Here is a 17,143-nt window from a genome sequence, read left to right as displayed (position 1 = left end):
TTCAAAGCAGTCACCCGCTGTGAGCCTTCCCACAAACCAAGAAAATGATTAAAAATGTAATTCCCTTATTTTTTAAATAGTATAGTTAAGAGGCATGGCCAAAATTGAACTTCAGTTTGATACGGCGCCTGCCGTAGATCCTGGCGGGAGCTAGGATCACTCTGTGTGTTTTGTCTGTCTGTGTGTTTTCCTGTTGTGGGCGAATCTAGTGGACTCCAGCTGCTCCAGACTCCTCCTTCACCTACTCACCCTGACAGACCTGCGGATCATGACAATCAACCACACCTGCGTATATACTCCGGCTTCTCAAGCAGTCAGCGTCAGATCTTAAAATCATCTAGCTATGTTAGTAGCGTTCCTGGCTTCCATGTCTCTTTGTTCCATTCTTAAGGATTGTTGGGTTCTATCCCTGTGCTTCCATCCAGATCTTCCCACTTCTGCGGCGCTGACCTCCGACACCATCTTCCTGGTTTCCACACCGACCCGGCTGGACTTCCACTTCAACCAGCCTCTGCTCATTCTAGGGCAACAAAACATTTCTATTTCACCATCCTCGTCTGTTGCCGTGACACAGTTCATTTCATGAGTGAGTAGAAGCATACCATACAGACCCGGGTGGAATTTATTACCGTGCGTCCACACCAAAAGATAAGCACATTTTAGGTGCTCACACGAGAACACAAGTTTGAGCATGCAAACGTCAAGAATATTGGAGGAGGAGGGGCTCTCTTGTGCAGGTCAACGTTTCTTTCCGCTAATTAATCTCAACGATGACCGGGATAACCATCACTGCGAGTCTTTACTTGTTGTGGAAGTACCAGAGACGTCGGAGAACCCAATGCCGATTCATAACATCATCCGGAGGCACAACAATCACTTTCTCCTCCATGTTGCGGTTCACTCTGGACTGCAGGGAGTGAACGCTAATAGGCTGTCCGGTCCAAGCATCAAGCGAAATTCGCGGGAAAGTTCAAATATACACTCTGCATACACTCTGAAGGGGATTTTTGACCACGGCTGTTTTCAGCTCTCGTGCAACCTTTTCCACCAAGAAAACATCTCTTTCCATCTTTGCAATCCTACATCTGAAGTCCGTGATTTGCAGACAGATTAAAAAAATGCTCATGCAAACAATGCGTTGTCTCCAATTCCAACCAGGGCAGAGCCTACCAGAGCACGCGTCTGTAATCATTATGTAATGTTTCCGATATGGTTTTTGGCAAGCCCATGGATAGTTCACTAGTCAATACCCAAACTAGTTAATATGATGAAGGAAAAGTGTACAAGGTAAGAAGAAGGTACGGGTTGTTTAGATCTGCTGATACAGATTTATTATATAACGATGCAAAAAATGCAGAATATCGATATTATTGACCCACTGAGTGTAAAATAGGTCAATGTAGTATGTTGTCCTCTATGTAGTGCAATTGTTAACCTTTTAGCCAGAATTGTTACATGATGCCACAAAGCAGGGTATGGTGATGAGACACAAACATGCAAAGCTTGGTCAAACATAAACACACACACACACACACACACACACACACACACACACACACACACACACACACACACACACACACACACACACACACACACACACACACACACACACACACACTCACACACACACACACACACACACACACGCACACACACACAAACACACACACACACACACACACACACACCATGTCCATTTACCTGATTCCCTGAGAGAGTATTGTGCGTTGTTTATGTGTGTATATTCCATAATCTGTATCGGTTTTGATATGCAGATCAATTTGCAGCTGCATATTTATGTGTGTGTGTGTGTGTGTGTGTGTGCATGTGTCTGCTTGCGTGCGTGCGTATGTGTATGTGAGTGAGTAGGGAGAGGTGTGCGTAGAGGTGTCTTAAGTGTGTTTAAATTGTTATGCAGCTATAGGCCTGCCTTATCCTCCCACAGGCTAACATGTTGCTGCTTAGCTTTTAATTAAGATGCATGAGTCACTGGGTGTGTGTGTGCATGTGTGTGTGTGTCATCATCATACATCGGTGTGCCACACATGACTGGTTGCCGTCTCCGTTCTGTTTGGCAGGGCTGAAGCGCCTTAGCAGCCAGGAACAGTGTCTAATTTAAGACGCCACACATAACTCGGCAACACGCTGTCTCGGCGCGTGCCCATGTCACACGCACACGCCGGAGGCAAGGCGGCGTACACACATGGTGTCCCGACAGCCTTCATCACACACACTGCGTGTGGCTATCACGGTACCAACGCTGACACACACACACACACACACACACACACACACACACACACACACACACACACACACACATACATACACAGACGCAGACACTACCTGTCAGGCACACACGTGCCTGACAAGTAGAAAGACACACACAAACACAACAACGCACACACACCAGCAGAAGTCCCACGCATGCTTCACAGCACGCCGTGCCTTGATAGCAGAGACAGGCCTGCATATGATGCGTCAACGGGTGGGATTCACTTTCCTTGCTGCCCCCCTCTCAGCTGTGCCCCAATCCACACCACATGGTTTTAACAAAAATAAGGCAAAAAAATAAGCACAGACAAAAATCACATCAACACGTTGTGTCATTCGATCTCACACGGCCATCTGATCAATGTCCTTCCAGTCCAGCCGCAATGTTGTTGTTGTTTATTTCCTTCACATTCACAATAAGACCCTTCCCCCCCCTTCCCTTCTCTATCTGCCTGATTCTTATTTATTTAGGCTGCAGAACAGCTGTCTTTATAAGAAAGTTACCACTCAGGCAGTGAGGCGCCACCTAGACGTCTACTGAGTGACAGAGAGCCAGTGCTGCCCTAGTTCTCCCAGCTGTCACAGCGACCCACATCCCACCAGAACCCTGATGAAGGGTCCGGCTCCCTGCTTTCAGCATGGGATTTTTTGCTAAATTCCAGTATACCAGTATTTTGGTTTGCAGAGCAGAAAACCTCCTGTATTTCTTAAGCGTCCAATCTCAAGAGAGCATCAGTCTCAAAATACATCATGCGATATATCAGTCTCTTCTCTCTCTCTCGATTGCTCTCTCTCTCTTACAGACCACACAAACACGCATGCACACAGACACACACACACAGACTAAATGCTGCTGTCTCTTCTAGTTTCGCCTTCAAGCGACCTGAATGAACTTGCAACAGAGGCGGATATTGGATTCACTAATAAATAAATAATCCCAGCAGGTCATTAATGCGCTGGCTTCTTTACTGCCACTGTGATGCATGTCTTTTAATAATGATGATAATAACAACAGCAAATAATAACAGGGAAAGACTGGAACTCTCACAGGGTTGCAGGACAACTTAATAAGGACATAATGATCAAGCCAGAAGGAAGCCCAGGGCAGGCCTTGTCCTGGATGCCCCCCCACCAGCACCGCCACCGGGAGGAGCACTGCTGGGGACAGGGGGGACACCGCCTCACCTGACTGGCAGAGAGGAGACCCTTGTGGTGGCTGTGCTCATTGGCATGTGAATATAAAGATTATAGATGGATGGATAGATGGAGGAGAGAGAGAGAGAGAGAGAGAGAGAGAGAGAGAGAGAGAGAGAGAGAGAGAGAGAGAGAGAGAGAGAGAGAGAGAGAGGGAGAGAGAGAGAGAGAGAGGGAGAGGGAGAGAGCGAGAGAGAGAGGGAGAGAGCGAGAGAGAATAAGATATGGTTATAGTTATATATTACATTTAGATGTATTCAAGAATGGTAAATACCATGGAGTTGATGGCAGTATGAAGGTATTGTCATATGGTCCCAATTATTATCATCCTGTCAACCTCACCACAGAGGTCAGGAAAGAATGCCCCTGGCAGTGACTGGCCCCTGTGGCGCCCAGTGGTTAAAACATGTGTAGTTCGGTTTGGTTTGTGAATATAGAGGACATTGTCCGACTTTGACAAATGAGTTGGACAACATCCTGACTAGTGCAGTAAATACTCAACAAATGTGTTTTTTTCCTAAATATCTTTCTTTATCTCTATTGATTGGAAAATGACTTGCTGTTAAAAGAGATAAGGACTCTTCCACAGTGGCCGCAAGAATCTGCCACAGCTGCAGACAATCTCTGCTCCACCACATCCACCACCTCCCCGCTCCGGCAGCCGTCATTCACCACCTCCCCGCTCCGGCAGCAGTCGTTCAGCACTGCTCGCTGGCTGACAACCGCAGCCTTTCACTTATCGGAATGAAGACACAAATTGATAACCGATGACACAAAACAAACTATGTATTAGTGTTGAATCTCTGATAGAATAGTACTTTGTGTCATTCTGGCAAAATGACTACGGGGATAAGGCAGCCCCAAATATTATCAGCTCCCAGCACCCCCAGAGTACCCCAGCCTGACTGGATAGATAGACTCTTTTCAGTTCCACCGCTCAGCCCGCTTGCCATTCCAGAGGCTGGATGTTTTGGGGAGGGAGCGATGGTGGTGGTGATAGTGGAAGTGGTCAGTTTGGTGGTGGTAATAATGATCACGTGGTGACAGTGGAAGTGGTCAGTTTGGTGGTGGTAATAATGATCACGTGGTCATAGGGGAAGTGGTCAGTTTGGTGGTGGTAATAATGATCACGTGGTGATAGTGGAAGTGGTCAGTTTGGTGGTGGTAATAATGATCACGGGGGTGGATGGGGACGACGGCTGGGGGCGATGGTGGGAGTGGCGGTGGTAGTGGCGATGGCGGTGGTATTATAACAATATAATCTTATTTACTGAATAAATATTAAATAGTGGATGTGGTGGGGATAAAGGCGATTGGGGTAGGGGATGGTGGGAGAGATGTTGGTGTGGGTGATGGTCAGTTGATGGTGGTTGCATGGTTATGGTGGTGGTGACAGTGTTGTTCATAGTACTGGTAGTAGTGATTGTGGTGATGGCGGTTATAGTGATGGTGGTGTTCATGGTGAAGGTGGTGGTGGTAATAGTGGTGGTGATGGTGATGGTGATGCTGGTGGTGGTCTTGGTGGTGGTGGTGGTTATGGTGGTAGTTATAGGGGTAGTGTTGATGGTGGTGATTAAAGTGTTGGTGGTGGTTATAGTGGTGGTGGTGGAGGTGATAGTGGTGGAGGTGATAGTGGTGGAGGTGATAGTGGTGGAGGTGATAGTGGTGGTGGTGGTTATAGTGGTGGTGGTGGTAGTGATGGTAATGATACTGTTGGTTGTGTTGATAGTTGTGTTTATCATGGTAGTGATTGTGGCGATAGTGCTGGAGGTTGATAGTGGTGCTGGTGCTGGTGATAATGGGGGTGGTGATGTTGATGGTAGTGGGGGAGGTAATGTTGATACTGGTGCTGATGGCAGTGGGGATGGTGTTAGTGGTGGTGGTGTTAGTGGGGTCAGCGTTGGTGGTTGGGTGACCTACCCTGATAGTGGTTATGGTAGTGATGGTGGTGGTGATAATTCAAGATTCAAGATTCAAGATAATTTATTGTCATTTCAGCCATATACACAGTATACAGTGAAATGAAATAGCGTTTCCCAAGAACAAAAGGTGCAACATAGAGCGACAATAATAACAACATCAACAACAACAACAACAACAACAACAACAACAACAACAACAACAACAACAACAACATGCTATATATGACTGCAAACCAGTAAAGTGACTGCGTGGAATTTGTAGTGCGGGAATATAAATATGACTATGTGTCTGAGTAGTGCGGGAATATAAATAATAATAATAATAATTCATAAATATGAATATGAATATTAAACAATAGTGCAATAAACCAAGGGCAACAGAGATGATCAGATCTGTCCCTTAGAGTTGAGGAGTCGGATGGCCTGGGGGAAGAAGCTGTACTGTAGTCTGGTTGTGGCGGACCGGATGCTCCGGTACCACCTGCCAGACGGAAGGGGGGAGAAAAATTTGTGTGAGGGGTGGGAGGGGTCATCCACAATGCTGGTTGCCTTGCGGATGCAGCGAGTGGTGTAAATGTCTGAGATGGAGGGGAGAGAGACGCCGATGATCTTCTCGGCTGTCCTCACTACTCGCTGCAGGTTCTTGCGGTCCAGTTTGGTGCAATTTCCGAACCAGGCAGTGATGCAGCTACCCAGGATGCTCTCTATGGTCCCTCTGTAAAAAGTGGTGAGAATGGGGGGTGGGAGGTGGGCTCTCTTCAGCCTTCTCAGGAAGTGGAGGCGCTGCTGGGCTTTCTTAACAGTGGAGCCGGTGTTGAGGGACCAGGTTAAGCTCTCGGCCAGGTGGACACCAAGGAATTTGGTGTTCTTCACGATCGCCACCGGGGAGCCATCAACGTCCAGTGGCTCGTGGTCCCTCTGTGCTCTCCTGAAGTCAACAACCATCTCTTTGGTTTTGTCTACGTTCAGGGACAGGTTGTTGGCTTTGCACCAGGTTAGCAGTTGTTTCACCTCCTCTCTGTAAGCTGACTCGTCGTTCTTTTCTATCAGATCCACCACGGTCGTATCGTCGGCGAAATTGATGATGTGATTCGAGCCGTGTAGAGGCCCCTGTGCTCAGAGTGGTGGTGGTGGAGTTGTTTTTCCCGATCCGGACTGTCTGGGGTCTCCCCGTCAGAAAGTCCAAGATCCAGTTGCAGAGGGAGATGTTCAGGCCCAGCAGGCCCAGCTTTGTGATCAGGTGCTGGGGGACGATTGTGTTGAATGCTGAACTGAAGTCTATGAACAGCATTCTAACATATGTGTCCTTTTTGTCCAGGTGGGTGAGTGCTAGGTGGAGGGTGGTTGAGATGGCATCGTCGGTGGAACGGTTTGCTCGATACGCAAACTGCACAGGGTCTTGGGTGGGAGGCAGGAGGCTCTTTATGTGCCTCAGGATCAGCCTCTCAAAGCACTTCATGATGGTAGAAGTGAGTGCGACGGGTGGTCGTTGAGGCAGGACACAGGTGACTTTTTCGGTCCAGGGACAATGGTGATAGTTTTAAAGCACGATGGGACGGTGGCACTGCTCAGGGAGATGTTGAAGATGTCCGTGAGAACATCTGCCAGCTGGTCTGCACATCCTTTGAGCACACTCCCGGGAATGTTGTCTGGGCCAGCAGCCTTACGCGGATTCACTCTGCGCAGTGACTTTTCCCCCTCAGCCGTGGTGAGACGTAGCACTTGTTCGTCGGGAGAGGGGGTGTTCTTCTCCGCCACCACATAATTTTGTCCTTCAAACCGGGCGTAGAACACGTTCAGCGCATCAGGCAGAGAGGCATCACTGTCACAGGCTGGTGTAGATGTCCTGTAGTTGGTGATGGCTTGGATGCCCTGCCATAGCTGCCGCGTGTCTCCACTGTCTCTGAAGTGGCCGTGGATTTTCTGGGCATGTGCACGCTTAGCGTCCCTGATAGCCCGGGCCAGTATTGCCCTCGCTATGCTCAGAGCCTCCTTATCTCCTGCTCTCAAGGCTATAATGGTTGTGGTGATGGTAGTGATAGGGATGGTTATAGTGGTGGTGGTGAAAATGGTGGTGATAGTGGTGTTAGTGACAGTGGAGGTGGTGATAGTGGTGTTAGTGACAGTGGAGGTGGTGATAGTGGTGTAAGTGACAGTGGAGGTGGGGATAGTGGTGGTGGTGACAGTGGTGGTGGTGACAGTGGTGGTGGTGATAGTGGTGTTAGTGACAGTGGTGGTGGGGATAGTTAGTGACAGCGGTGGTGGTGATAGTTAGTGACAGTGGTGGTGGTGATAGTTAGTGACAGTGGTGGTGATAGTGGTGTTAGTTACAGTGGTGGTGGGGATAGTGGTGTTAGTGACAGTGGTGGTGGTGATAGTGGTGTTAGTGACAGTGGTGGTGGTGATAGTGGTGTTAGTGACAGTGGTGGTGGTGATAGTGGTGTTAGTGACAGTGGTGGGGATAGTGGTGTTAGTGACAGTGGTGGTGGGGATAGTGGTGTTAGTGACAGTGGTGGTGGGGATAGTTAGTGACAGTGGTGGTGGTGATAGTTAGTGACAGTGGTGGTGATAGTGGTGTTAGTGACAGTGGTGGTGGTGATAGTGGTGTTAGTGACAGTGGTGGTGGGGATAGTGGTGTTAGTGACAGTGGTGGTGGGGATAGTGGTGTTAGTGACAGTGGTGGTGGGGATAGTTAGTGACAGTGGTGGTGGTGATAGTTAGTGACAGTGGTGGTGGTGATAGTTAGTGACAGTGGTGGTGATAGTGGTGTTAGTGACAGTGGTGGAGGGGATAGTGGTGTTAGTGACAGTGGTGGTGGGGATAGTGGTGTTAGTGACAGTGGTGGTGGGGATAGTTAGTGACAGTGGTGGTGGTGATAGTTAGTGACAGTGGTGGTGGTGATAGTTAGTGACAGTGGTGGTGGTGATAGTGGTGTTAGTGACAGTGGTGGTGGTGATAGTTAGTGACAGTGGTGGTGGTGATAGTTAGTGACAGTGGTGGTGGTGATAGTGGTGTTAGTGACAGTGGTGGTGGGGATAGTGGTGTTAGTGACAATGGTGGTGGGGATAGTGGTGTTAGTGACAGTGGTGGTGGGGATAGTGGTGGTTGTGAAAGTGTTGATAGTTGGAGACATTGTCGCCTCCGCAGTCCCACTTTCACAGTCAACTTACTTCTTTGTTTCATTGTTCTTTCTTTGTTTTTTTATGCTTATGCTAGTCTATGGTTTCCTGTTATTCTCACCATTGTTCGGCCCATCTTGGCAGCAATAAGCTGAATAGTAGAATTTATGTTTTTGATATTTTGCCTTCTTTCTTTTTGTCATTGTAATATTATTGTGCTGAAGAGTGAATCCTGTTAACTGAGACCTGTGAATAACACTGCAGCTGTCAAGTCTCACATTCCACCCAGAAAAGCTGAGAGGCAGATGGACGGACAGATAGACAGAAATTGACGTGATTTGTGAGAAGTAATATCCTGAATAAATTGTCATGGCTCAGGAGTAAACAAATGATGAAAAGCAGTTTCCAGGGAGTAGGTATTAAGCATTATCATTTGATTCACTAGAAATACCAAACACTTGATATCATTGTTGTGGTTTTGAGCATTTTTCCATGTCTGGATAAAGTAATTGTCCCTGGTTGATGTGATCACTGTGTGTTTCAATGAATAGCGAGCCCTATTATTATTGATGTTGTTTGAATGTCAAACCCGAGAGGGAGCGATCGAGAAGCCGCTCATTAAACCTCAGACGCCGGCCTCATATCGAATGATTTGACCACAGAGTAAACATCACCTTCGTGTGTGTGGGTAAGCTCCGATGACCACGATAGATTTTTAACATGAGAATAAATAACAACAAAAAACTCACTGATGGAGGCTTTTTAACTCAAATATTCATAGTCATAATGCACGGCCACGCAGAAAAGGCTGACAGGCAGTGTTTACACCAGGATACACTGCTGGCTGACGGCAGTGGAACGCTAGCTTCATCTCTCAGGAGGAAGAGGAGGAGGGAGGGGGGGCGATTCAATGTGAGGATTTGTTGGGAAAATATTGTCGAGCAGACTTATGCTCCAGTTGTGAACGCAATGTTCTCGGTGCCTCCGATTATTACATCTCTGGATTCTACCTCTATAGATTACCTCTCTCGCTCTCCCTGACAGCACTGCTGAGCCACGTGTCAGTCAGTGGGTACAGGTATTTCTCTGCTGTGAGTTTGTGTTGGTTATTACGACTTGCAGCAGAAGAGACGATGACCCCCTTAAAGGTCACCTGTGACGGGGGGGCTCGTAAGGAGGAGGGGTGGGTTGCCATCTGGACGCCGCCACGCTGGACAGCCGCTGAGATCTGGGAAATCATTCGTATCGGCGCTGCTATTAACCAGTGTGAGTGACAGCCGGACCCCTGGTGTGGAACACAACTCCATTTGGTGCTGGAGGAGGTGGCTGGAAGGCAGCTGGAGGGAGAGACGCAATGAAATATTGATCACAAATCACGTATGTTATGAGCAAGAAGCCACTTTGGCCGTTGGGTGTGTTGGGTGCTTATTTAGCACTCTTTCTCTCTGCACTCCTGAACCTCTTCAGTGTAATTTCTGATGGCAAGGCTCCGTGTAGAAACAGTCGATAATAAATATGAATGGTGAACTTGTTGAGATGATGGGGTGAGTCACCGCCAGGAGCCGATACCTGCAATTTTAAGTCTGCAACAGACAAACCCATCTGACCGCCCCACACACACACACACACCTAGATGCTTGAGAGACCATTCCCGTGCTCTTCAGTGTGTCTGTTCTCCCTCTGAGTGGCCCTTGGGAGCCACTTGGACGAGCGCTACATCTCCACTTCCATGACAGAGGGAGCGGGCTGGGGCCAAAGGGCGCCGGTGGAGGAATGTGATTCTGCAGACGTCCCGAGCCGTGACTCATGACCAAAATACAGAGTGTGTTGTCTCCTTCGGTCTCTGAAACCCTTACAGATAAAATAATCCTCAATCAGGGAGCCATCCATCTTAACATTATGAACGGACAAATGATATTCTGAGCATTGGTCTACTTGAATTGTTTGTTACATTAGCAGTGGTTAATGTGGAGTAACATCACTTGGCATCGAAATTCTCATCCCATTAACGTCTGCGTCTAAAACCTTGGAACAAGGAGTTTTAAAAATAAAAGTTTCCACAGTCAAATAAAATTAAACAACAGATATCAATTATCAACAAGGACTAAATAAAAGCAAATACCATTTGGTTACACAAGGTCAGCACAGTTAGGTCGTCACTGGGTGATGACATTTGGATCTGTGATCCCCTAATGCTCCTATTGTGGGCCTTAGTTTCCAGCTGTTGATCCTCTTACCCTCTCGCTCTTGTCTTTTTCTATTTCTATCTCTCTCCAGCACAATCAACAATTTACGCTGCATTCAACACTGTCTTGGAAATGCTTGCTCCAAAAGTATCGGCCTATGTTCGGTTTTGCCCTCTTTTTTTATCACATTTGTTCACTCATTGATTATTTGTTCATCTCTTACAGCACGGGTAACACTTACTAGAAAAGACATGCCCCCCTAATGAAGCCATCCCAAAATGTGGATAGTTATTTATCTTAGCCAATCCCAAGTGTTCTCCCCTGTGGGAACAAATCAGCCCACTGTCCATCACTATTAGCCCTGCTGCCAGCCTCGCCGGCTGTGTCATTTCAGAGGTGTCAGGAATACCAATTGAGTGTGTGGATGGGAGAGGGAACCCTTATTTTTATGCATAACATGGATGCTATTAAATAGTGTACCTCCATGGAGTCCCAACTGTCAAAGTTGGTTTAGTGAAGGTTTGCTATTATCAGCCAAACTATGGCATCGGGGCGACAACCACCATAATCAAGTTCAATTGATTAGTTTGACTTCTCGTTAGTTGGGGAGTTTCTTATGAGCGCCGTATCTAAGCCGCCCACCTTCTGAGACCGGTTTGGTCCGGTAGCCGAAACGTCATGTCTTTTGTTTCAACGCTTTTATAGGACTTTACGCCCAATTAATTACTATACTGCTCCTTTTATCCCATTGTATACACTCTGCTCATCCCGCCTGATCAAAATAGATTTAATTTGTATTTTGGGAGTCTCCGGAATGTGTGAGAAATGGAGAGACCAACACCTCCTCCAGTATCTTCGCTAGGAATGAGGGGTTGGATGGCAGAAGGGATTTGGTTTAAGTAATTAGGTTGCCAGTGCCTTTCATTTGCATGCGTTCAAAGTATTGCAGGGATACTGTTGGATGTGATACTCGTCACCTGAATGACTGGGAGGAATGTCTGCAGACATGGAAACAGGCCAGAATCCACCATGTTGGAAAAGTAGAAACCTTCAACTCAGTTTCAAACTACAACTGTCACTTGAGCACCACCCAGTGCCATAAATACGCCATTACAAAATGATCGTTGCTTCTGCTCATCATTGCAAGATTCACATTATTGACTGACTATTTGAAGGGGAAAATATGATCTATAAGCATATTGGAGCATTTAGAGCAGTCGAGCAGTAGTAATGCTTGGGAATGTGTATGTATCCCAGACTCTCCCGCCACAATAGCTTCTGCTAATCCCTTCTAAAGGCTGCAATCTTCTTCCCTTAAAATGATGTTATATTAGCACACCGGCGTAGCAAAATGATACCTACAGTGTATCATTCCTGCCAAGAAAACTTAAACACACTAATACCATTCCTAATGCAATATGCTATTATTATTATTTAAAGAAATGCTAAATCGACCAATTCAATCTTCAGTTTTAGTTGCATTAAAGCCATCAGACAGTTTAAACTGTACAGTTGCTTGCTTTTCAAGGAGCAGGGTTGACGTTTCTGGCTAGTGTTTAAATTGTTGCTGCTGCAAAAAGTACAACTGACACTTTCCTTAAACAACAACACCCAAGCGGGGATATCCGCACCGCAACTATTTATTAGATACAATTACAAGCACATGATTACCAAGAGACAATTCCCTTTAATTATTGTTTTGGTGATAGAGTGATTCAATTTGATTAATTAATACAGCACTTCCTATTCTGCTTTCTGCTGCCAAACACTCAGAACCTCATTGGGAATCAATGAGCCTTATTCTGTCTAATCTATCGTCTGGTCTCGTATATTTCCCATGTACTAGAACGACCAGCTGCCAACCTGGCCGTCCAGACAGAGATCCCTCTGTCGATTTGGTTCTCATAAATTAATCTCTCCCCAATTCTTTCTCTTTCTTTCCTCAGTGTGAGCCTTACCTTTTGAGAGTTAGTAGAGGCGTTGCAGAGGGGGGCTAAGCACTCTAGCGCCGCTATCTTTTATTCATGTGGATCTCTTACACTCCTCCTCTGTACTTTTAAGACCATATAAATCAGCCTGACATGGCAATGAACAAAGAATGATATCCTGCCTTCTTTTTGAAAGGGATGATAGTTCGTCCCGCTAATTGCGCTGTGAGTTCACAGACCCGTCAATTAAATCATCCACAGTTACCATTTGTAAGAGCTATAAATAATTAACTTCTACTAGCAGAAGTACATGCCTACTTCTAAACTCTCTCTTATCATCACGTCCTCACTATTATGTATCATTTTAAGGGCTGCCATATCATGTCATACAAGGCTCATCAATTAGCCCCCCGCGGGGCAGATGAGGCCCCCAGCCGTCTCTGCTCGGGGCCTGCCCATAATTCTGACACCTAATTGTTCCAACGTCTCAATGGTCCGAAAAATTTCCCATTAGATCGACATGCCACTACGCCGACGGTTACGAAAACGGAACCCATTGTTCCGAAGGGCCGTTTGTCCGACTTTTAAAAAAGGAGGGGCATTAGGCCGACGGTTCAATATGCCGAATAGGCCTACATATAAGAGAGAGAGAGAGAGAGAGAGAGAGAGAGAGAGAGAGAGAGAGAGAGAGAGACAGAGAGAGAGACAGAGAGAGAGACAGAGAGAGAGAGGTAAAAAAATCTTTAAATGTAGGGCTATTCGGCATATTGAACCGTCAGCCTAATGTGCCTCTTCTTTGACATATCGGACAAACGGCCCTTCGGAACAATGGGTTCCGTTTTCCTAACATTGAACCGTCGGCATAGTGGCATGTCAATCTAATGGGAAATATTTCAGACCATTGAGACGTTGGAACAATGAGGCGTTGGAATTACGGCATGGCACCCTCTGCTCGACCCGTCCTAGCCGGCTGAGACTATCGTGGTCTCATGAGCACACATAGTGTTTATCTCTGTAGATCAGTCCAGCCGCTAGCCCCTGGAAAGAGTCTCCCAGACATTTAAAATGATAAGAGGATGTTTTACTTTGTGATGAAGAAAGCAGCGCCCCAGCCTGCTAGTCTGCAGATTGTTCTGTCCCAGGATTAAACAATTGTCTGAGGAAATCACAACAAATGATGAAGCAATCAAACGAATTGATCCGTAGGCCAGATGATAAAGGATTAACTGAATTGAATTAACTGACAGCAAGAGGGTCACTTAGTTATTAATTCTGATTGGCTGATTTATTTTAGTTTAGAGTTTTTTGGACAACGCATGGCCATGCTCATATGTGGAAATCAATTGCTACGCAGACAATGCCAGACTGAAATTCCTGGGGAAACTCAAACTGGAATACCGGGATGGTCTCATGAGACCATCTCCATCTTCCCCAACATCATATAATGCGGAGCTAAATAGTGATGTTTGACTATGAGTTGGTCTTTGTGGTACATGACCAACATCGTTGGAACTATTTTGGGATTTCTCTTATAATTTATTGGTAATAAATTGATGTCAATGCAAATATGTCTTGGAGATTACATCCTGCAGGGAAGATATAATGGGAAATAAAAGGAGGTAGGTGAGTTCAAGGTTCACATTTGTATTTATTTGTTGTACAACTAGCAGTAAAATGCTTACTTTGCCTGCTCTTTTGAATATACTCAGACAATAAATGATAATCATAAAGTTTATTACAAGTATAAGATTGTACAGGTGAACTACAAGTATGCAAGTAAGATGTTGGTGTTCTCTGACCATGATGTTGGTGACCTCTGATACTGATGTTGTTGCCCTCTGACCCTGGCTATGCCTGGAATTCTGCTACTTTGGCTTCATGTTATGATCTTTAAGGATATGCTGCCGTCTGCTGGAAGCCAGGGCACATTACAGACGGACATGCTTAAGGGGATTCCTTTCAAAGGTGGTAGGTGAAGTCCGACAGCAGGGTGTGAAACAGGCTTTCCTCATTAAAAGGGAATCATCTTCTTGACGACAAAACCCGGCCACTTGGGAAGTGGACGGGTTCTTCTAAAAGCCTGTATTGTACTCAGGACCGTCGCACTGAGTAGGTAGACTAGTCTTTCCTCTGAAATTGTTTAACTTAACTTTCTTTATCCGATTCTCTCACAGACAGTCTTAATGGTTGATCGGTTAATTGGTCGGTTCATTTGTGTGGTTCGACTTCGTAGCCTACTGTTTACGGCGAGAGATTTAGAAGTGTTGGCTAAAAATTAAACGATCAACATGACTGGTTCGAATTAGATTCAGAATCAGAATTACTTTTATTACATCTTATTGTACTAGTACACAAGAATACAATTATTTTTAGTGGATTTTAGTGGATCCTCGCTGTGCAGAGCTTTCGCGCCCACTTCACGCCATCCCCCCAGAGACAGCTCCTGCAGTGGTCCGCCACGAGAGAGGCCAATGTTTGGTCCATTTTTCTGCCTCATGTCATGAAGTAGCTAATTAGTGTCAACCAGCATAATTAATGTGATGTTTCCCGTTTCAGCTGGCGGCATGAAAACCACAAAGCTCGTTACTCAGTTATTGGGTCTGACAGGAGTGCTGCTGCTAGACACTCCAGTCGAAGTCGGTGTGGTTCAAGAAGAAGGGGATTTATGTGAAAGGGAGCATCTATGCAAAATAAAAGAAAATATAATTTGTTTGCCGGATGTGTTTTCATAGTGAATATGTAGTTGTTGTAAACTTTTGATTGAGCATAAACAGTTACCCTCATTATAATGCATTTTGCAAGTTTAGCATTATAAAATATATCTAGGATGTTTTATGTTGGATATTTGAAACCCTTATAGATCCACCATTTATCGACCGGAAGACTTAACACGTTAATCATACAAATACAAATAGCTTACCTAGCCCAAATTTGCTTTTCAATGCATCACCAGTATGTGTGCGTGCAGGGCCGTCGATAAGGGGTGAAAGGTGATGACGATTCAGGGGGCCCACAGCCCAGGGGGGGCCCACAAAAAAAAAAAAAAAAATTTATTCTAAATTATCATTATATCACCAGCCCATACTTCCATAGTACACCCCCCCCCCCCCCCCCCCCCGTGAACAATTGCTTTCCCCGGTCAACAATGTGCTCCTTCCACCCCCCCCCCCCCCCCCCCCCCCCCCCCGTCAACTATTGCTTTCCCCGGTGAACAATGTGCTCCTTCCACCCCCCCACCCCCCCCCCGTCCCCGTCCCCGTCAACAATTCAGCGCAGGGGGGCCCATCAGTAAATCTTGGCTAGGGGACCAGGAATTGTAGCAACGGCCCTGTGTGCGTGTGTGTGTGTGTGTGCAGTGGCGATCCTAGGTCCAGTTACGCCCCGGGCAAGATTGTTGACGCATTTTTTTTATACTGCTCGTGGCGCCACCCATGTGATTTGCCGCCCCCCACAAATATGCCGCCCCGGGCGACTGCCCGGTTCGCCCGTGCCTAAAACCGCCACTGTGTGTGTGTGTGTGTGTGTGTGTGTGTGTGTGTGTGTGTGTGTGTGTGTGTGTGTGTGTGTGTGTGTGTGTGTGTGTGTGTGTGTGTGTGTGTGTGTGTGTGTGTGTGTGTACACTTGATTGGTTTTCTGTGAAAGTGCACATTTGGCACCAGCAATGATCTGTACTTCAAGAGATGTCAAGAAGTTGTGTAATATACTTCAACTGTACAGAGAGGGAGTGGGAGAGAGACAACCACCATAAGCACCGGCCTCGTCCTGTCTCCTGTCTCTAGCTTTCTTCCGGGCTCACCCCACCTGTGTTTCTTGCTGCCTGTTACCTCTCTACGTCTCTGCCAGCCTCCACGTGTCTCTACTGATGCCTTCCAGATGTTTGTTACTGAAGGTACTTCACATCTGCCTTTGTTATTAGACAAAATGCATATTCATGTTACTTTACACACCTATTTTGTAAAGATTTTTTGATATATACGATTGAAAATATTGATGTTTCAGTGTTTTGACATTGTATTGTGGATTTGTGATGGATCAATCATTGCTTCAGCCCTTTACTGAGCCAAAAATACTTATTTTATGTGTATATTAACTGACAATAGTGTGTGACATGGTGTATTAATAATAACACTGATGTTCTCCAAAAGGAAACATGGGGAGAGAGAAAGAGCAGTACAATACTTGTGTTCCGTCAAGAACAACAAAATACCCGTTAAATCCCAAGGAAGTTCAAAGTTCTTTTGGATCCAGCCTATTACAAATCATGAGCTGTGTTGGAAATTGCTTACTGCTCATTCCTAATCTCATTAATAGGGTTTTTACAGGGAGACTAAATAGTTTACTCCAATATAATTAGGTTCAAACAGATCTTCACAAACAATCAAGATATAAGGATGCATCGTAGGATAGTTTTGCTGAAAAAATATTTAGTAGTAGCCAGTGAGTCATTACAATGCATCTGTTGTTTCACAGACAATTAACTGGCCTAATTTTTTTTACACAAAGTTAATAGGGGGCAA

Source organism: Gadus chalcogrammus, chromosome 1 (assembly GCF_026213295.1).
Source record: "Gadus chalcogrammus isolate NIFS_2021 chromosome 1, NIFS_Gcha_1.0, whole genome shotgun sequence".
Classification (NCBI taxonomy): Eukaryota; Metazoa; Chordata; class Actinopteri; order Gadiformes; family Gadidae; genus Gadus; species Gadus chalcogrammus.
This window is presented reverse-complemented; position numbering follows the sequence as displayed.